A 19334-nucleotide genomic window follows, 5' to 3' on the forward strand; every position below is an offset into this window, starting at 1 on the left:
GGAAAAGGAAAACAAAACAAAACCCACTGTAATTCGGAATTCTATACCAGCAAAAACATCTCTCAAAAAATTAGGTGAGATGTTCTCTATTAAAAAAAAAAGACATGGTAAAAGGTAGACTTTTCGTAGACATACAGAAGCTGAAAAAAAAATTCACTACCAGAAGACACATTACAAGAAATGTTAAAGGAAGTTCTTCGGGCAGAAGGAAAATGATAACAGACAGACACATAAATCTACACAAAAGAATAAAGAGCGGAGAAAATGTAACTGATGGTAGTTGAGATTAAAAGATACGAAGGCGACCTCGGAGTACATGAAGCAACTTCAGTTTTCTCATCAAATGCCACGTACAAAATCCAATAGTAAATGCAACTGTAAACACCGAATATTTAAGCTTGCATTGCAAACAGTGAGCATATCTAAAAAAAACAAAACAAAACTAATAGTGGTTAAGGTTCGAGTGTGTATTCACCAGGATGGAAAAGTCACAGTGAAGCTTTTGGTGGTGTATAAATGTCTTCCAGTTTTATTTATCTATAAACCAGATTCTGTGTGTGTGTGTGTGTGTGTGTGTGTGTGTGTGTTCACTAATAAATTAATGCTGCCAAAAGTACTGGGTGGAACCAATCAAAACAAAAACGCCAAAGGTAGAATAGATTCTTATCATCTAGAGATAAATAAATTCATGAACCTCTTAGCATGTTGGTGCAGGGACAGCAAAATAACCTTATTGATTTATTTTTGTGCCTTATAAACAGACCAAGACCAAACTTCCCAGCTTTCCTTTTAATTGGGTTATGTCCATCTGACTGGATTTTGACCAACAGATGCTGAAACAAAGAGGTATGTGCTCCTGTCTAGAACATAAAAGTTCTTACCTTCACTCTTCCCAATTGATCCCCTACCTATTGAAAGCAGAACTGACCTGGATCTAAATACTGAATATCTACACCACACCATTAATACTTTATGTGAGAATTAAATTTAAACCCAGATGGCTAAAATTCCATAGTTAATCTGTTGTACTAGCTGAAATTAATATATACCGAAATTTTACTTTGAAATGAGATGCTTTCAAACAGTAACTTAAAACATGTGTTATCAAGCTAGAAATTACATGGCAAGAATACTGATATCAAATAGAAGATTCTACATATTCATTGCCAAAACATTTGGGACAAATGCTTCCTGTGATAATTTGAAAGGCAGACAATGTGTCTATCGATACTGTAGCTTTCTGGAGAGTTGCTGGGAAACAGACCATTAGTAGTGAGTGTGGATTGTTATCAGATTGTTAAGGAAGTTATTAAATAGAAAAAGATAGTGTCAGGCAAAAATGGCTGGTTTTCTAGCAGAAATAAAAAGGAAAAACCCATTGCAGCAACACCAAATACACATGGAGAGACTCATTAAGACTCAGCTTTGCATGAAAGATTAAATTAAGGATAAGTTCTTAAAACCCAACCTAATGGCTTCGAGGTAGTTTATTTGATACAAAGAGGCACTTGAATATATAAGCAAATAAATAAAATAGGCTTAAGAATTATGTTTTGGTAAGAAGATTGACTGAGCTACTGGTGCAAAGAAATGATTGGAAGCAAACTGGTCCTGAGGCTTACAGAGTCAGATTGTATTTCTGTTTATGCTATGTATTTTTTTTTCCACATTCATATAAACTTATTATGCATTCTAACCCATTGCCCTGTAACTTTCAGTGCCTTCTTGTATTATGTACACCTCTCTACTCCAATAATACTACATTTGCTTGCCCGTGGAATGTGAATGGATAAGGCATATGTCACCTGGGAGCAATACCTTTAAAAGCCATTGTGCATTCCAATCAACTCTCTTGTTGTTCTGCCATGAGAATGGCATGTCCAAAATTCGGACTGCTCCAATAGTCTGGACCCAGAATGAAGAAAAGTGAAGCTGACATGAGGACTATTTGTAGCCTGGAGTAAAATCAAAGATGCTAACTCATGTCCAAAACCATAATATGATCAGGAAATAAACCTTTCTTGATGTTAAAAGTCATTGAGATTTTTTGCATCACAGAAAAATCAACCAAAAGTGAGTAATATAACCTAAATTTTAATAAACTTCTTTTGTCAAAGAAAGAATCCTTTTTGTCTTTCTGAGCATTAAAACAGAACACGACCCTTCAACTAACACGGTAAAAAGTGTACATCCTTCAAAGACAGTAACTCCCAGCAACAGTGATCCTCATCACTTACAGCTGATGTATTAATAAGGGTTCCTCAGAGAAACAAAACCAATGAGAACTTATTACAGAAATCGAATCACACAATAATGGAGGCTGAGAAGTCCTACAACCTTCCATCGCCAAGGTGGAAAACCAGGAAAGCCAGTAGTGTGTAATACAGACCAAGTTCAAGGGCCTGAGAACTTGGAGAACAGATGGCACAAGTTAATTCCCAGTTCAAGGGCAAAAACTTGCTAACAGGTGTATGTCCTGGTCAGAGTCCGAAGGCCTGAGAACCAGCAGAGCTGATATTCAAGAGCAAGATTCAATAACCAAGATGGATATTTCAACACAAATAGTAAATGCACCCTTCCTGTATCTTTTTGTTCTGTTCAAGCTTTAAAGGGATTAGATGATGCTCAGTCACACAGATAAGGGCAAACTTCCTTACTCATTCTACCCATTCAAATGCTAATCTCTTCTGGAAATCCTCTTATAGACCTATAGAAATAATGTTTCTATAGGCATGTTTCTATGAGCATCTCTAAGAGCATCTCTTAACCCAGCAATATTAACAGGGGACATTGTTAGAGCCAAGTAGCTTAATACACAAAGAAGGACTTGCAAGAGAATAGTCAGAGTAAGTGAACAATGGATAAGAACAGTCTTCACAAAGAACAAACTCAAAGTCAAATCCATGAATTCCCCTAGCTGCCAAGGCAAATGTCCGCCAAACTTTCTGCCAATGACAAATATCACATTTTTCTCTTTGCCTTTATTGAATTTTATTTTTCTGTGGGAAATATGGGTGGATGGTTATTTTATCTCTTTCCTACCATTGTGTGTTGGGTAGAAAAATAACTTTTTTTTTTTTTTTTTTAGAATTGGATCGGCAAACTTTTTCTTATAGGGCTAAGTAGTAATTATTTTAGTCTATGTTAAAACTATTCCATCCCGCTCAGATCTGTCACTGTAGCATGAAAATGGACATAGCTAATATGTAAAGAAGTGAATATGGCTGTGTCCCAATAAAACATTACTCTAATAAAACAGTTGCACCATCGGCCATATTTTGAAGACTCCTTTTTTAGAACAGTGGAGTGTGTGAACCACAGATAAATGTGAAGGAAAGGACTGCCCTTTATGTGGTAATCCTGGACAAACATTGGGTGAAGGCATTTTTAGTATTACTACTGGATAAAAAAGGCTAGAATGTGTTTTTTGTTTGACAGGGAAGCCTAACAAGAAGAATAAAATTTGATAAAGATTACCTAGATATCTCTAATTCCACTTGCTTTAACTACAAGGCACACAGCTAGATTTTCTTCCTTATTCTTTCTGCAGTTTGATGTAGCCATATAACTAAGTTCTTGATAATGCCATATGAGAGATCATAATGTTCACTTCTTCTAAGCTTGTTACATGAAAGACTCTTCGGGGATTTCTCATTATCTCCCTCCATTTTATTAAAGATCTTGACACCAAAAGTCAGTATCAGTTACAAAAGCCACCGAGAGTGGAATTTTAGTCATCTTGTGTTCCTAAATACCAATGTGGACTATTTATTAGGAAGGCCCATATTGACTATGATTTAAGTGTATCAATTCAAAACTGAATGCTGTCTTAGATAATTCAAGAAAATTCCTATTATTTATGCCTTCAACTGAAAATCATCCAGGTCACTATAAGAGTATCCAGTCATAATTAAAGTTTTTGAGCAGTGCATTTTGCTTGTAAATATATTCTTGAGATAATCTTGTGCCAATATTCCAGGTAATAAAAGTACATTGACTAGAAGGATAAAAACAATTGTGTAGAGCCCAGAATACTATTTTCACCTATAGCCATGTTTGTTTTGAGCCAAAGAGTGATATTTGAATGTACTGAAGCGCATAGTGACTATTTTATTCTAAGTTGCTTTTAGAAATACATATTGAACAAAGATATTTTAAAATTTAGAAAATTAAGACATTTCCATAGCCAAACAGTTTGTCAACTGATTTTCCTAAGATTTACATTTGGTTCTATATGGTTTTATAATCCTTAATTAGGCTTATGTATTTCCCTAGTAAAATTATTATGAGTTTTAATGCCTAGATTTTACTTAAGTAAATCATAGCTAGTTAATCCAGGAAAAATTTTGTGTAATAAAAAATACAAACTTCAAGAGATAGCATTTTGTTCATGATGCTGTTTTATTGAATGGGTAACCTCAATTATTTTGACTTAGGATGTTTGGATATTCCAAAATTTTCTTAAATAACATCAAAAATGGATGTACTTGACATTCTGATTAAAAAGCCTATTTACCAAAAGAAATAGACTATAGGGTACAAAAAATTTATCTACTTGTCTGGTGGATAACCTGTGGATTTTTCCAAAGTCATACCTTTAAAATTTATTTAAATATTTATTTTTTGAGAGAGACAGAGCACAAGTTGGGGAGAGATATAGAGACAGGGAGATACAGAATCCAAAGCAGGCTCCAGGCTCTGAGCTGTCAGCACAGAATCGGACACAGGGCTGGAACACACGAACCATGAGATAATGACCTGAGCGGAAGTCGGTCGCTTAATCGACTGAGTCACTTAGGTGCCCCCACAAAGTCATATTTTTATATTTGCAACCAAGCCTATATAGGCAGTTGATTTGGGAGTTATTCGTTCATTTTGCACATGCTACCATAACCTGAGCTATTGAGAATCGTACAGCTTAGTTAGAAGGTAACATCTTTAAAACCGGATTTCACGTTCCATGAATTGTTACCAATTACATTCTTTATAAATTATTTGGAATAGAATTTTATTGTGAATAAGTATTTTAAAGGGACTTAAGAATATTAGTTCAGTTTAGCATTTCCATAGTGTGAAATACTTGAAAAGTAAAGATTGATTTAAAATATATTGTGTAAAAGAATAAGTAATTATTTAAATTAACTGTGCTCTTTGACAGACTTAATCAGAATTAATTTTTTTGTCAGTTTCGTGTTTGACAGAACGTTTTGCGCTGCAATCATTAGCTTCTAAAACATGACAACTTAGGCATTTGAATAAGCCATGATTTGGCAAAAGATAGAGAAGTTTTTATTGTTGGGTATTTGGTTAATTTTAGCTCTAACTTGTCATTATAATCTTTAGAATGGTCCAATAGTGTTTATCACTACGTTTGCAAAACAAGGGCATTAGTGTCTGTGGCACTTACAGTTCAAAAGAAGATTCTTGTTCCACAATCAAAATATTTCTAGAGTCCTTAGTTTTGTAACAGTTTGCTCTGTTCTCTTCCTTACTTTTTTCTCCCCACATTATTTTTTTTTTAATTTTCTTTTCTCCCTCTCTCCTTCGTTACCTTCTTAAATTAAAAAAAAAAAAAAAAACAAAACAAAAATGGCCTTAGTGTCTTTTTCCAAAAGTATTGCCCATACGTAATCAGTTGCTTATATTCCTTCTTTTAGGAATCAAATTAAGTGGCATTTCTTCTACAGTTTCTTGTATAATGAGATTGAGTTTAAGCTCTTTTATATCACCGTGTCTCCATCTAAATTGGTATTTTTTGTACTGAATTATTACTGATTTTTCTTGCCCATAGAGCCCCCAATTTTAAGCACATTTATGGCAGGGATAGGTTATATCATCCTGTTGTTCACAGATTTTGGAACCTTTGTAGATCCAATAAGCATCTGATGGATGATGTCCATATGCATGTATACTCTGAAACAAATAGCTGATACTTTCATCATTGTTCCCAGGGGATCCCTGGTAATTCTATAGTTATGGGAACAGATGTATATATGAATATGCTTAGAAAAATTAATTCATTATTGGTGACACTTTCATGAATTTTGCTTTTAATATATGTACATATATGTACATTTTTTCTTACTGAGAAAGATTTCTCTTTTTGACAAAATCTTTAAATTTCTCTCCTCATTGCATCAGGTTTTTTTGGAGGGAGTATATTTAGCACATATTTACTGCATTTTTTATAACTAAGTAATAATTTAAAAATCAAAAGCATCTAAAGCATGTTTAGAGCTTATGTTTCAAATACGGCTTTAATTTTCGTGGACTTCTGAAAAGCGTATTTCCTATCTACCTACATTTCCAGAAATGATCAGGTCCCTAAGGACAGAAGTTATATTAAATGATTTTCTTCAATTTTTATATTCACAGACATTAGTGTACTACTGGCACATAGTATGCAGACTTTAGATAATAATTAAATATAAAAGAACAATGTATGATTAAAATGATTCCTTTGTCTTCTAGAGACTGTTTGAATTTTAAAATATATATTAAATATAGATAATGTAGTCGTATGCATATGTTTTTCTCCTTAATATTAAATTAAAATGCATTACATAAACTTTTTTTTTAATTTTTTTTTTAACGTTTATTTATTTTTGAGACAGAGAGAGACAGAGCATGAACATGGGAGGGGCAGAGAGAGAGGGAGACACAGAACCGGAAGCAGGCTCCAGGCTCTGAGCCATCAGCCCAGAGCCCGACACGGGGCTCGAACTCATGGACCGCGAGATCGTGACCTGCGCTGAAGTCGGACGCTTAACCGACTGAGCCACCCAGGCGCCCCTAATATAAACTTTTAATGACATATAGCATAGGCAGCTTTCATTAGAAAGGAGAGTTTTCTAATTTGCTCTGATCAAGATAAATACAATCATATTGATCCAGGATCATTTGCATTACGTTGCTGATATTTCACCATAAAGAAGTTTCTATAGGCATGTGGTTTTTAAAAGTATTTGCTTTAATTACAATTTATTATTTGTTACATTGCTCTATTACGCAACTTCAATGTCTTCTTTCATCTGTTTCATCCATGAATATTACCATTAGAATTATTGATTATATATTGTGTGGAAGGAGACGGAAGGAGAGGCTTGTTAATTAGGGGCTATTTACAATTTGACAAAGTACAATTAAGTTAGTATTTGAGACAACTTGGTGCCTGGAAGAGCAATAGGAAGTAACTTACTTGATATTTTTCATGTCAGCAAGGAAAAAAAAAACTCACGACATTGCCAAATTTGCTTTTAAGAAATGTTTAAATGCAAAATTATGACATATAGAAATACGGGTGCCTACGATGTTGTCATTAACACAAAGTGAATCACAATGCACTCATCAAGTCCAGATGCTCAAAAAGTATAAACTGAGGAAAAAATATCTTGTTACTTTTGAAGTGATTCGTGTGTGCATTCATAAATGTCCTAAGCAAATAATTGAAATTGGAAGTAATGTAAAAGCAAATAAATAATCTATAGCTGATCAAATATTTACATAACAATTTTAAATATGTATACAATTGTAAATGACAAAACGGCATATGCTATTTTATAACAGCAGATAGTATACATATTTATAACTGACATACATATGAGTGCACAAAGACACGTATACACACAAATACATATATGCCTTTGTTAAATTTTCTAGGATAAACTTTAAGTCATTTCAACACATTCCTCTCTTGTTCTACTTCATTTTTCATATTTAAGCTAAGTTTTGTATTCTTTATTCCAGACTGTCTTATTAGTCCTCAGTCTTTTACCACTTTTCATAGTCTCACTTCCCTTCTCACTCTATTACAACAAAGAATCCAATTTTCTAATTCCTTTCTGGCGAATTTCCCTGTAGCTATGTCCTTTGCTGTTTTCTATGATTACAACAATTTTCTAAACTTTAACTTCCACGCCAGTCATCTCTTCAAAGTTTATTCCAGATTAATTTTACTTTAGAAAACCTAAGTGGATGAAAACAGTTTGCTCAAATATGCCTTTTATTAATTGCAAATATTTCTGTTTGAGTTACACAAAAGACAATGAACTAAATATATAGTAGGAAAGGTTAGGTGCAGAGAGGAGCTTCCTGATTAAAAGTTTCTTTGACATTAAGGGAAGGATGGTATCTACTTCTCAGAAGGATTTTAAGAATTGAGGAGACTCCTCTCTCTGACAGGTTAGGTGTAATTTTGCCTGGAGGTAGGTGACAGAAGAGACAGCCCATGAACTGTGATATGAAATAAGGAATAATAGGTTTTGAGTACCTTATAACAGTGGTTCATCTTTTTTTTTTTTTTTTTCTTTCCTGAAATTTTGTAAGTTGTCTCAACTTCGGGTATAGGAGTGTGTCATCAAGCAACTTTTGGATTTAACTGGAGTTTCTACAGACCTGATCTCATCAGGATTTGTGAAATAGCACACCGTCTGATGTAGGTTTTGAAAGCAATTTCTCATTTTTTTTTACAAGCGCTTTTTTTTCTGTGTGTACTGAACATATAACTGTTGTAAAAGGAGACTGAATCTTTGACAAAGCAGGAAAGAATATCCAATGGAAAAAAGACAGTCTCTTTAACAAATGATGCTGGGAGAACTGGACAGCAACATGCAGAAGGTTGAAACGAGACCACTTTCTTACACCATTCACAAAAATAAACGCAAAATGGATGAAGGACCTGAATGTGAGGCAGGAAACCATTGAAACCCTAGGGGAGAAAGCAGGAAAAAACCTCTCTGACCTCAGCCACAGCAATTTCTTACGCGCAGAGATGAGAAAGTAGCAGATTTTAATGGTTTTCTGATCTAGGTGTATAATCTATGAGACTTCATTTTGCTAGTCTTGCAGTACTTTTCTAGTATTTTATTTCTTTCAAAGTAAGACATTGAAGGGATAAAAAAAACTTAACCAGAAAAATTACTACACAAATTTACATATTGTGAATGAATGAGAGTTTTATTTTAACATCATTGCATAGCATGTCTTCAAAAGTTTTAGAAAGGAAATGACATAATCTGAACTTCTAATTTTAAAAGATCCCTTAGTACTGTGGAAAGCAGGCTATGTAAGGAGTGATGGGTCAAAATACCAATCCAAGCCTATATCAATAGCCTAGTAGAGAGACCAGCACAAATTTCTAAAGAAGAAATAGATACATTGAACTATATCAAAGTAAAAACTTTTGTGCTATATACCATGTCATTAAGAAGGTGTCAAGACAATTCATAGAATGAAAGAAAGCATTCGTAAACCATGTATCTGTAAAATACTTAATAAAAAAACAATACCAATTAAAAATAAGTAAATAATTTAAATAGATGTTTTTCTAGAAAATAATATAAAAGATGGTCAATAAGAATATGAAGTGATTCTCAACATCATTAGCTATTTAGGAAAATACAAATCAAAATCTAATAGAGGCACCACTTCACACACACTAGAATAGATACAACCAAAAGGGCAGATGATATTAACTGTTGGTGAAGATGTGGAAAATCCAGAACCTTCATACATTACTATTGGGTATGTGAACAGTGAGGCCATTTTGTAAAACATTTTGGCAGCTTCTCAAAATGCTAAACATAAAGTTATCATATGACACAACAATTCCTAGGTACATATCCAGGAGAAATGAAAAACTATATCCACACAAAAACTTGTACACAAATGTTCATTATCATATTATTCATAATATCCCCAAAGTAAAATACCCCAAATGTCCGTTAACTAATAAATGCTTAAACAAATTGTGGTATACCTGTTCAATGGAATATTTCTAGACCAAGAAGGAAGTGACATATTGATACAAGCTACAACACTAATGAATCTTGAGAACTTTATGCTAAGTTAAAACTAGTTGCAAATTAGCCATATTGTATGCTTCTCCTTATATTAAACGTTAAGAATAAACAAATTTATAGTAACAAAAGAGATAAGTGCTTACCTAGGCCCGGGGTGAGTGGGCTAATGACTACTAATAGGTAGGGGATTTGTTTGGGGAATAATGAAAATATTCTAAGATTGACTATGGTGATGGTTATCCATTTAGAAAAAGGCAAAAAACTAACCATTATATCTAACAAGATAAAGGTAACTGGTTGCACTGATAAAAGCAATTTTACTGGCTGGTAAGGATGAAAGATATCGGGATTTTTATGGAGGCTTCATCACTCAGGCATGATCAATTATTAAATCCACTTCCAATCTCTCCCATCTCTAAAGACTAGGGTATGGAGCTAAAAATTACAAGCTTTTTTTTTTTTTTTTTTTTTTTATTTAGAAACAAAGAAAGAGAGAGAGCAAGCACAGAAGGGGGAGGGGCAGAGAGAAGGAGAGACAGAATCCTATCTATGCAGGCTCAGCACTATCAGCTCAGAGTCCGACATGGGGCTTGAACTCACAAACTGTGAAATCATGACCTGAGCTAAGATCAAGAGTCAGACACTTAACCAACTCCTCCACCCAGATGCCACTGAAAATTACAAGCTTCTTATCATGGTTTGGTCTTTATGGTGACCAGCCCCCATCCAGGAACCCACAAGAGCTACCTCTTTAGAACAAAGACATTGCTAACATCCAAGAAGTTCCAAAGGATTTAGGAGCTCTGTGTCAGGAACTGGGGTAAAAGACTAACTTATGGAAGAAAAGACTTTTCTAGCACCCCTATTTACAAGGGCTTTTTGGAGCTGTGTGCCAGGAACCAAGAGTGGACACCAATATAGTAATAACTTGGTTTGTGAGCCTAATTCATTCCAGAAACGTGCTTGTAATTTAAAGCACTTGTATGTAAAAGAAAATTTCAAGAACCACTAACTCAATTGTGACCATGTGATGTTTGGCATCATGTACTATTTGTATTGCAAGATATCACTTGTTTATCAATTGGGATCACAGTATGGTCACCAGTTGTGGGTTTGGCTTTCAGCTTTGCCCAGCAAAGCCGGGGGAAGCAGAAAGGATTACTCAGGACTCCATAAATCAAGAGAGGTGAGAGAGACGCTAAGGGAATTCTCCCCAAGCTGTTCTCAGGCTCCCGTATTTATGAGACATACATCACAGGGAAAACATTGCACAAAGATGTCTGTGGCTACATGTCAGTAACAACTTTAAAAAGTGTGCAAAAAACACAAGGGGTTCCCAAGACTACAAAAGAGCAGATGCCGAAAGAAGGGTGGAGAACAAGATAAAATATTCCACAGAAAACATGGTCTCAGCAATTAATGAGCACAGGCAAGACACAACCCCTAAATGTGCATTAGCCCTAGCTGTTTTCACCAGGGCCAGAAAGCAGTGTAATGCGTTCCCTACAGTCTGCTTAACCAGGGCATAGCTATCTGATTTCCCACATATCAAGTTAAAATTTGTTAGAAATGTGTGCTCATTTTGTGGAACACTTGAAGAACAGGTTACTTGCAATCCAAGGTTTTACTGTATTTATAATCCTTAATCTTTCACACATAAAAGAAATTTCCCTTCTCACAGTTCTGGAGGTTAAAGTTCCAAGATCAAGTGCCCTCAGGGTGAGTCCTGGTGAGATCTCTCTTCTGGCCCGCAACATGGAAAGATAGTGCTCTCCTATCTTCCTCTTTTTTTTTTTTTTTTTTTTAACGTTTTTTATTTATTTATTTATTTATTTTTTTTTAATTTTTTTTTCAATTTTATTTATTTTTGAGAGAGACAGAGACAGATGTGAATGGTGGAGGAGCAGAGAGAGAGGGAGTCACAGAATCTGAAGCAGGCTCCAGGCTCGGAGCTGTCAGCACAGAGCCCGATGCAGGGCTTGAACCCACGAACCGTGAGATCATGACCTGAGCCGAAGTTGGACGCTTCGTCGAGGGAGCCACCCAGGCACCCCTGTCTCTTCCTCTTCTTATAAGGACTTGTGTCCTTATGACAGCTCACTCTGATGACCTAACCTAACTCAATCTTGATTTCCTTCTTATAGGCCCTATCTCCAAATATAGTCACTCTGGGAATTAGGGCTTCAACATAAAGAATTGGGATGGTGGGGGCCACAATTTAGTCCATAACACAGGGAAAAGTGTATTTTTAAAAAGTTTACAAGATTATTTGGTGAATGGTGAGTGCCTGTCAGAGATTCACGATCATAACATTTAAGTGACATCATTCAGCATAATTTTTTAAAACTTCTCTGGCAGTACCTTAAACAAGCAGTAGAGCCTAAGACGTACTGGTCTTTTTCCAGCAATTATTGAAGAAGATGGATAAATGGAAAAAGTAATTTTAAAAAGGGCCTAAGTTTATTTGAAAGGAATATAAATTGAGTAAAGAAAGAAGACATTAAATGGTGAGGCTTGTTTGTAGTATTAGAAACTGGGTGTACCAATAGTTACTAGAGTAATGATGGGAGGATAAGTGACCTACAACGATAATAAATAATGATTAGAATGTAAAATGCTTCAAATGGTAATTTTGGGGATGTGTAATTACTTTTGATAATGAAGACAGGAATAACTATAACAATGGAAGTGTGAAGTAGAGAGTAAAAAAAATAATAATTTTCAATCTCAGGAAGTCAAGAAATTGAAAGGCCAGTGTGAAGACAGTAGTTGCCAAGAATAATGACAGAAGAAGAAACAGAGAGGAAGGCAAAGAGCAAGATTTTTGAAAGTATGTTTAGATGGCCTCGCAGGTGAATTTATTTACGACAGGTATGTTCCCTGCACATTAGAATCAATTGGGAGGGGAGAAAACTTTGGGGAGAAAAAAAAGTAATGTTGCCTGGGCTGAACGTTAAGTGTTCCTGAGTTAATTAACCTATGGTGTTGCTAGACCTTGTTATTTTAAAAACATACTTGATATTCCTAAGAAGGATAAGCATTTACTTAAATCATCTCCAACACTACTCAATTTTAATCTTCGAGTGAGACTTAATGTGATTTATATCATGGGCTCTCCAACTAGTTGCTTTTGCTTTTCAACTATTTTGTTTATTTTTATACTATTAAGTTTTCAAATAATCATTTTTCAAATATTTTTACCAATCTGTAAATCTATAAAACTATTCTGTTATTTTCACTCTAATTCCATTTATTTGAGATACTCAAAGAGAATAAGCTTTAAGAAATCGTGTTCTCATTTTACAGTTATTTAAATTTTTCAGGCCCTCACTAGAACTTTTATTATGTTTATTCCTAGTTTTTAGGAAATCTCTGGTATTTTAAATTTGTAAATGTGACTTTTTTGTATATAGGATAACCTCATTTTGATATGTTACTTTTGTGACCAGCTACCTTATTACATTTTATTACTGTTCCTAACAGTTTTCTATTTAATTCACTAGACAAACTATTTTACCCTCTGCAGATAATGAATGCACATTAAAAGAAGAGTAAGCATAAAAATATACCCGCAAATGCAAACAAATTCTACACACTTAATCTTCTAAAATCTTAGTGTTTTTTATGAGAACATATTTTAATACATATAAAAGTTAAGGAACACTTCATGTCAAAGATATTTCCTTGTACTTTGAAAACAATACATTGTCATCCCCTCCATTTTGCAAACAAACTCTGGGCTTTCATTTTAGTTTCATATCACATGATAGTGGTAGTTCAATTAAAGAATTCTTTCTATTTTGTGATTTCAGTTTCAAAACAAATTAGGAGGTAGGAAAGCCCTAAATTCTGTAAAATAAAAACAAAAGTGAATTGTATAGGGATATGTATCATTGTCTTATGATGGAAAGTTTACTGGGTTGCAGGTAGAAAACAGAACGGTATACTAGCTTTGATATTTTATATATGTGACATTAACGTTATTTGGAATACCAAAATCATTGATTATTTAACTATATGTGGAATGATAATGTTCTCTCGATGTTTAAGTCTTAAATGAAACAATATGTGTGTGAGTGTGTATATATATATATATATATATATATATACGTATATATATGTGTATATACACGTATATATATATGTATATATGTGTATATATGTGTATACATATATGTATATATATGTATATATATGTATATACATATATATGTATACACATATACGTATATATATGTGTATATATATATATATATGTGTATATGTAAATGCATAAATTGTAAGGCCATTGCCTAATTCAATATGTCAGCGAACTCAGACATATTATAAAATGTATTATAATTTTTCATGGAGATGCTATTCTTTAGAATTTCAATTTCTTTTGTGTTGCTTTTGTGAATTGTATAGAGGTGAAGATAACTATCTGTCCTTTAAACCTTAAAGCTAATTACAATTATATGTTGTCATACATGAAAGTTTAACATATTTAAAATGTACCTTAATTTTTATAAACTCTTAGATTTTTAGACTGTTTAATTCATTTCCAGTCTGTGAGAGGCAACAAATAAGACTTACAATTTGGTCTACTTCCGTTTAGAGTGATTTCGTTAGTTGTTTTTCTCCCTCGTTTTCTTTTTTGTTGTTGTTGATGTTGTTTATATGTATAGCAGATGGCAACAATCATAGAAATCAGCACAGCAATCAAAGGGATCAGTGGTATGATGAATCTTTGTCAGGGTCACAGGGTGCACCCACTGGGAAAATAGCAGCAACATCTGACAGGGAGTGCTGAACACTGTATTTGCTTAGTAATCAGACAGGATCAGGACCAAGGGTGACCCAGAACTGCTGAATGAAATAAGAGAGGATAAAAAAGGATGCCAGAAATTTATTTGCAGCAGAGAGACTGCACGGGCAAACGCACCCTTTTTGCCACTTCCATAGTTTAAAGTCTGTCGCATTCTTGGTATTTGCGTGTTGGTTGGGATAACATGGTAAACTGCATGAGCCACAGTGAAGGTAGGCACATGTTTGCATAAGAATATTCTCAGTTTCTAACTAATGAGTACGTAAGGATGTATGCTGAATTCTGAGAATTTCTAAGACATCGTATGAATTCAAACGGGGTTGGTGTTGCTCATGATTTTGTGCAAACTCAACAGGGATACATTTACAGAAAGTTATATTACAAATTTCTATCGAATTTTTTAATTTTTTTCGAGGGATTTTAATTTTGATTTTAAAACCACTCTTCCTTTTCCTTTTGGATTCCTTTGTTCTCATATCCTACAAAGGTAAAAGTTTCCTAATTTCAAGTAAAAATCTCTTCATCTCAGACCTCAAAGTAGTGACGTCATTCATTTACATTTTTTTTTTTTTAACCTGGGTGAATACAACTCTACATGGTTAATTTTATATGTCAATCTGACTGTGTCATAGGGGGCCCAGAAACACTATTTTTGGATGTATGTGTGAGAGTATTGTTAGATGTGATTAATATTTTAATTAGCGGACTCAGTAGATGACCCTTTCGATTGTGCTTGGGCATATTTGATCTCTTAAGGGCCTGAATCCAACGAAAGGCAGAAGAGACAGGAATTCATTTTTTCTTCCTGACTCACTGCTTCAGCTGAACATTGGTCTTCTCCTGCCCTCAGACCAAGATTTAGACCACTGACTTCGGGTTTTTCAGGCCTGTAGACTAAGACTGGAATTATGCTGTTAGCTTTCCTGTGTCATCAGCTTGCAGTTGGCAGATCATGCGACTTCTCAGGCTCCATAATAATATCAATCATGTGAACCAATACATATATATACACACGCACATATATGTATAGTGTTATATATGATTATTACTATATATAACTATAAATATATATTATAATTATATTAAATATAAATTAGATATATTATTGGTTATCTTTCTCTGGAGAACCCTAATACAAACTCTCAATTATTGATTTCCAGTTCTGATTACTCATTCCTACATGATTTGTATGGTCTTCAAATTTAACCTAACACTTGACATCATTTACACAAGATAAATTCTTTCTGTTTTTCATATCAGAGATAATATAATTTTTACAGGAGGAATTCAGACTTCAAATCTTTAAATATATCATCTAAATCTTCCCATAAACTGAGCATAAGACCTCAAGCATAAAGTTTTGTTGATCTCTCTCTTCTTTCCCAATGTCATCATTCTAATGAGATATTTTTCATTTCACTATAAATCATTTAAAAAATCAAATTACATGATGGTTTTCTGGTGGGGAATGTGTCTTTAAATTTATTGCATCTGGGTGACTCAGTTGGTTAAGCATCCACTCTTGGTTCATCTCAAGTCATGATCTCACAGTTAGTGGGATTGAACCCCACAAGGGACTCTGTTCTGATGTGCCAAGCCTACTTGGGATTCTCTCTCTCCCTCTCTCTCTGTCCTTCCCCCACTTGCATTCTCTCTCAAAATAAATAAACTTAAAAAATAATAAAAAATAAAACAAAAAATCAACTTACTTCATCTGGAGTATTATTTGAGCCTTGTAAAGAGTTCCTATATTCCATGGGACAAGAACTAAGATGAGACTCAAGGAAAAAGTACATATTTATGTATGTTTGCATGTATGCATTCATTCATGTATGTATGTATGCATAAATTTATCGATTGATTGCTGTTTGCTTATTTTTGAGAGACAGAGAGAACATGAGTGGAGGAGGGGCAGACAGAAAAGGAGACAGAGCACCTGAAGCAGGCTCCATGCTGTCAGCACAGAGCCTGACGTGTGTCGCGAACCCATGAACTGTGAGATTGTGACCTGAGCCAAGGTCAGACGCTCAACTGACTGAACCACACAGACGCCCCTTTGTTTATTTTAAGACATTTTGATGGGTCTATTAGTTATGCTGTCAAGTAAATGGATAAAAGGTAATTTTGTATTTTGATAAAAATGCAGGTATTAGTCAAAATGCGCTCATGAAAAGTTCACAGTTTTGTTACTTTGTTCATTTTTATCTAAATTTGTACTTTAGATTTTCAGTACCTCCAAATTATTTTATTTTATTAGAATATTTGCATTTTTTTTTCCAGAAAGTCAAAAGACTATGTATGCAAAGGAACATTTGCAATATTTAGCTAGTCTCAAACTTAGCTTTGAGGAGAGAGGATGAAAGGCACTCCACTGGCAAGCATGAAAAATATTCTGCAGTTTCATCTTCCATATATTTAAGATGCATCAATATAACATTCAATATTTTATTGTTTTAATTGGCTTATCAGTGCTTTGGATACATCATCCTGTGCATAGATGTTTCTCCTGAGGAGAATTTATAGCAGAATGAAAATCATCCAGAAACAGAGGTCCTAGAACTTCAGGAAGCAAGTTTGTACCTCATACCGGGAACAAGGGACAATGGCCTAAACTCAGAAACGCAGAGCTAAATGGATACTCCCAGTTATGAAATGGAGCCGTCTCTACCTATCAAATTGTTGGAGTTAAGAATAGACTCTGGGGTTTCTGGTCTTGTAAACCAAAATTGTAACAAAACTTCAGAAGAGAAGTAAGTCATTATGTTTGTTGTACTTCCATTACTGCATCTTGGTAAAATACCATTAAATAGCTTTGCTTATAAGGTTAGCAAATCTTTTTTAGGTGCCTGTGTCCTATTTATCCTACCCTATAATAGCAACTTCTCTATTGGATTTTCGAGACCAAGGAGGAGGAACTGCATCTCAACATTTTTCTTCTCTTCATAATACTAAGCATAATCTCAGGCCAACAGTACAACACAAACATTGCAATTGATTGTTTTGTAAATTCAATGTAGCACAAAAAATAGTAGTATACAATAGAGGAATTGGTTATTATTAAGAATATTTAGGGGTGCCTGGGTGCCTCAGTCAGTTGAGTACAACTTCAGCTCAGGTCATGATCTCACCGCTCATGAATTTGAGCCTTGTGTTGGGGTCTGTGCTGACAACTCAGAGCCTGGAGCCTGCTTCAGATTCTGTGTCTCCCTCTCTTTCTGCCCCTCTCCTGTTCATGCTCTCTTTCTCTCAAAAATAAATAAATGTTAAAAAATAAATAAAAATTTTTAAGCAGAATCTTAAAACTATGAAAAAAATAGACCTTCCCTGGAATTTCATTTCCTGTATTTCTAATACATATTTTTTTTTATTTTTATAAACATACTTAATGTAAAAATTGATATTATATGACATGTGTCAGTATAGAGCAGAAAGGGGTAGTGTTTTCCAAGCAGATATGAGTTCTAAACTCTCTATTTTAATATCTAACATTACACTGGTAATTCATTTTATGTCGGCAAAACTTAAGTCAACTTCTTAAGTGGTGGTATGTGTATAAAACTAGTACACTGGCCAAAAAATAGAACATAAAGTTGCAGACATTATCATTATTAGAATCATACTCATTCTTTATATAGTGGGTTATGGTTTGCTAAATAAAACATTTTAAATTAAGGCATATATGCCTTTGCATAGCATGAATTTTACAAGTTGAAATGAACTTTATTCCTTTTAATCGTAAAACAAAATATCACAGAATGCATCTAAATGCCAAGATATACAAAGGGAATGGGATGAGAAGTCAAATCAGTTATGTATAGATATCTGTAGACTCAGATAATCTTCTAAAGAACTTTTATCTATTTATATATAAAAGTCTCAGAGGAAGACTTTGCAAAAATATAGTAATAATAAAATATCCTAAGGAAGGGATAAGTAGAGCTACTACACGCATACGGTTAACTTTCCAGAGAGACAGTTTTGCATCGGTCCTAGAAACCGGTGGTATGGAATGAAGAGTTAGATAGGAGTTATCCAGGAATACCCAGGAAAAGTTAGATTCAATGAGAACTACATTAAATTACAGATCTTACTAAAATGTAAATGAATAAGGTATGCTCTCAATACAAGTATATTTGACTTTGAAACTTCAATTTTAAAAAAAAGTTGTCTCTGACACTGACCATATATGAAATACGTGAATTTGGGGGATGTATAATTAATACTGAAGAAGGGTGACATACATAGTATCCATCTAATAACTATGTTATTATTTGAGATTTAGGGTGATGTAAATCTCATTTCGGACATGAACACTTTCAGAATGTTTATAACCCACAGACATGCACTGAAAGAACTATTAAAAGATATGCACCGGCCAAAAGAGACGTGAAATCAGAAGGCAAGGCTGGGATGTAAGAAGCAATAGTGAGCAAAGAACTCATTAAAATTTATTTTAAAAACTGAAGTAATGGCTATAAAAATAATAGGTATAAGTATCCATATAAATTATTTCTAACATTAGTGCTTTACGCCTTTATTCTTCGTTTTCTGAATTATTTGAATTCTAGGAAGAAGGCACCTTCTTTCTCCTCACTAAAAGATAATAAAGAGAGTTATCCACAGGGACAATTGAACCAAAGTCTGTGCAAACTGACGCCAAAAGATTCAAGACACACGTTTGAAACTTCCTAAAAATAATACAACATAAACTATGCGATATTGGAAAA

The sequence above is a fragment of the Puma concolor genome, chromosome A1 (assembly GCF_028749965.1).
Source record: "Puma concolor isolate L17-30 chromosome A1, mPumCon1.1.hap2, whole genome shotgun sequence".
Classification (NCBI taxonomy): Eukaryota; Metazoa; Chordata; class Mammalia; order Carnivora; family Felidae; genus Puma; species Puma concolor.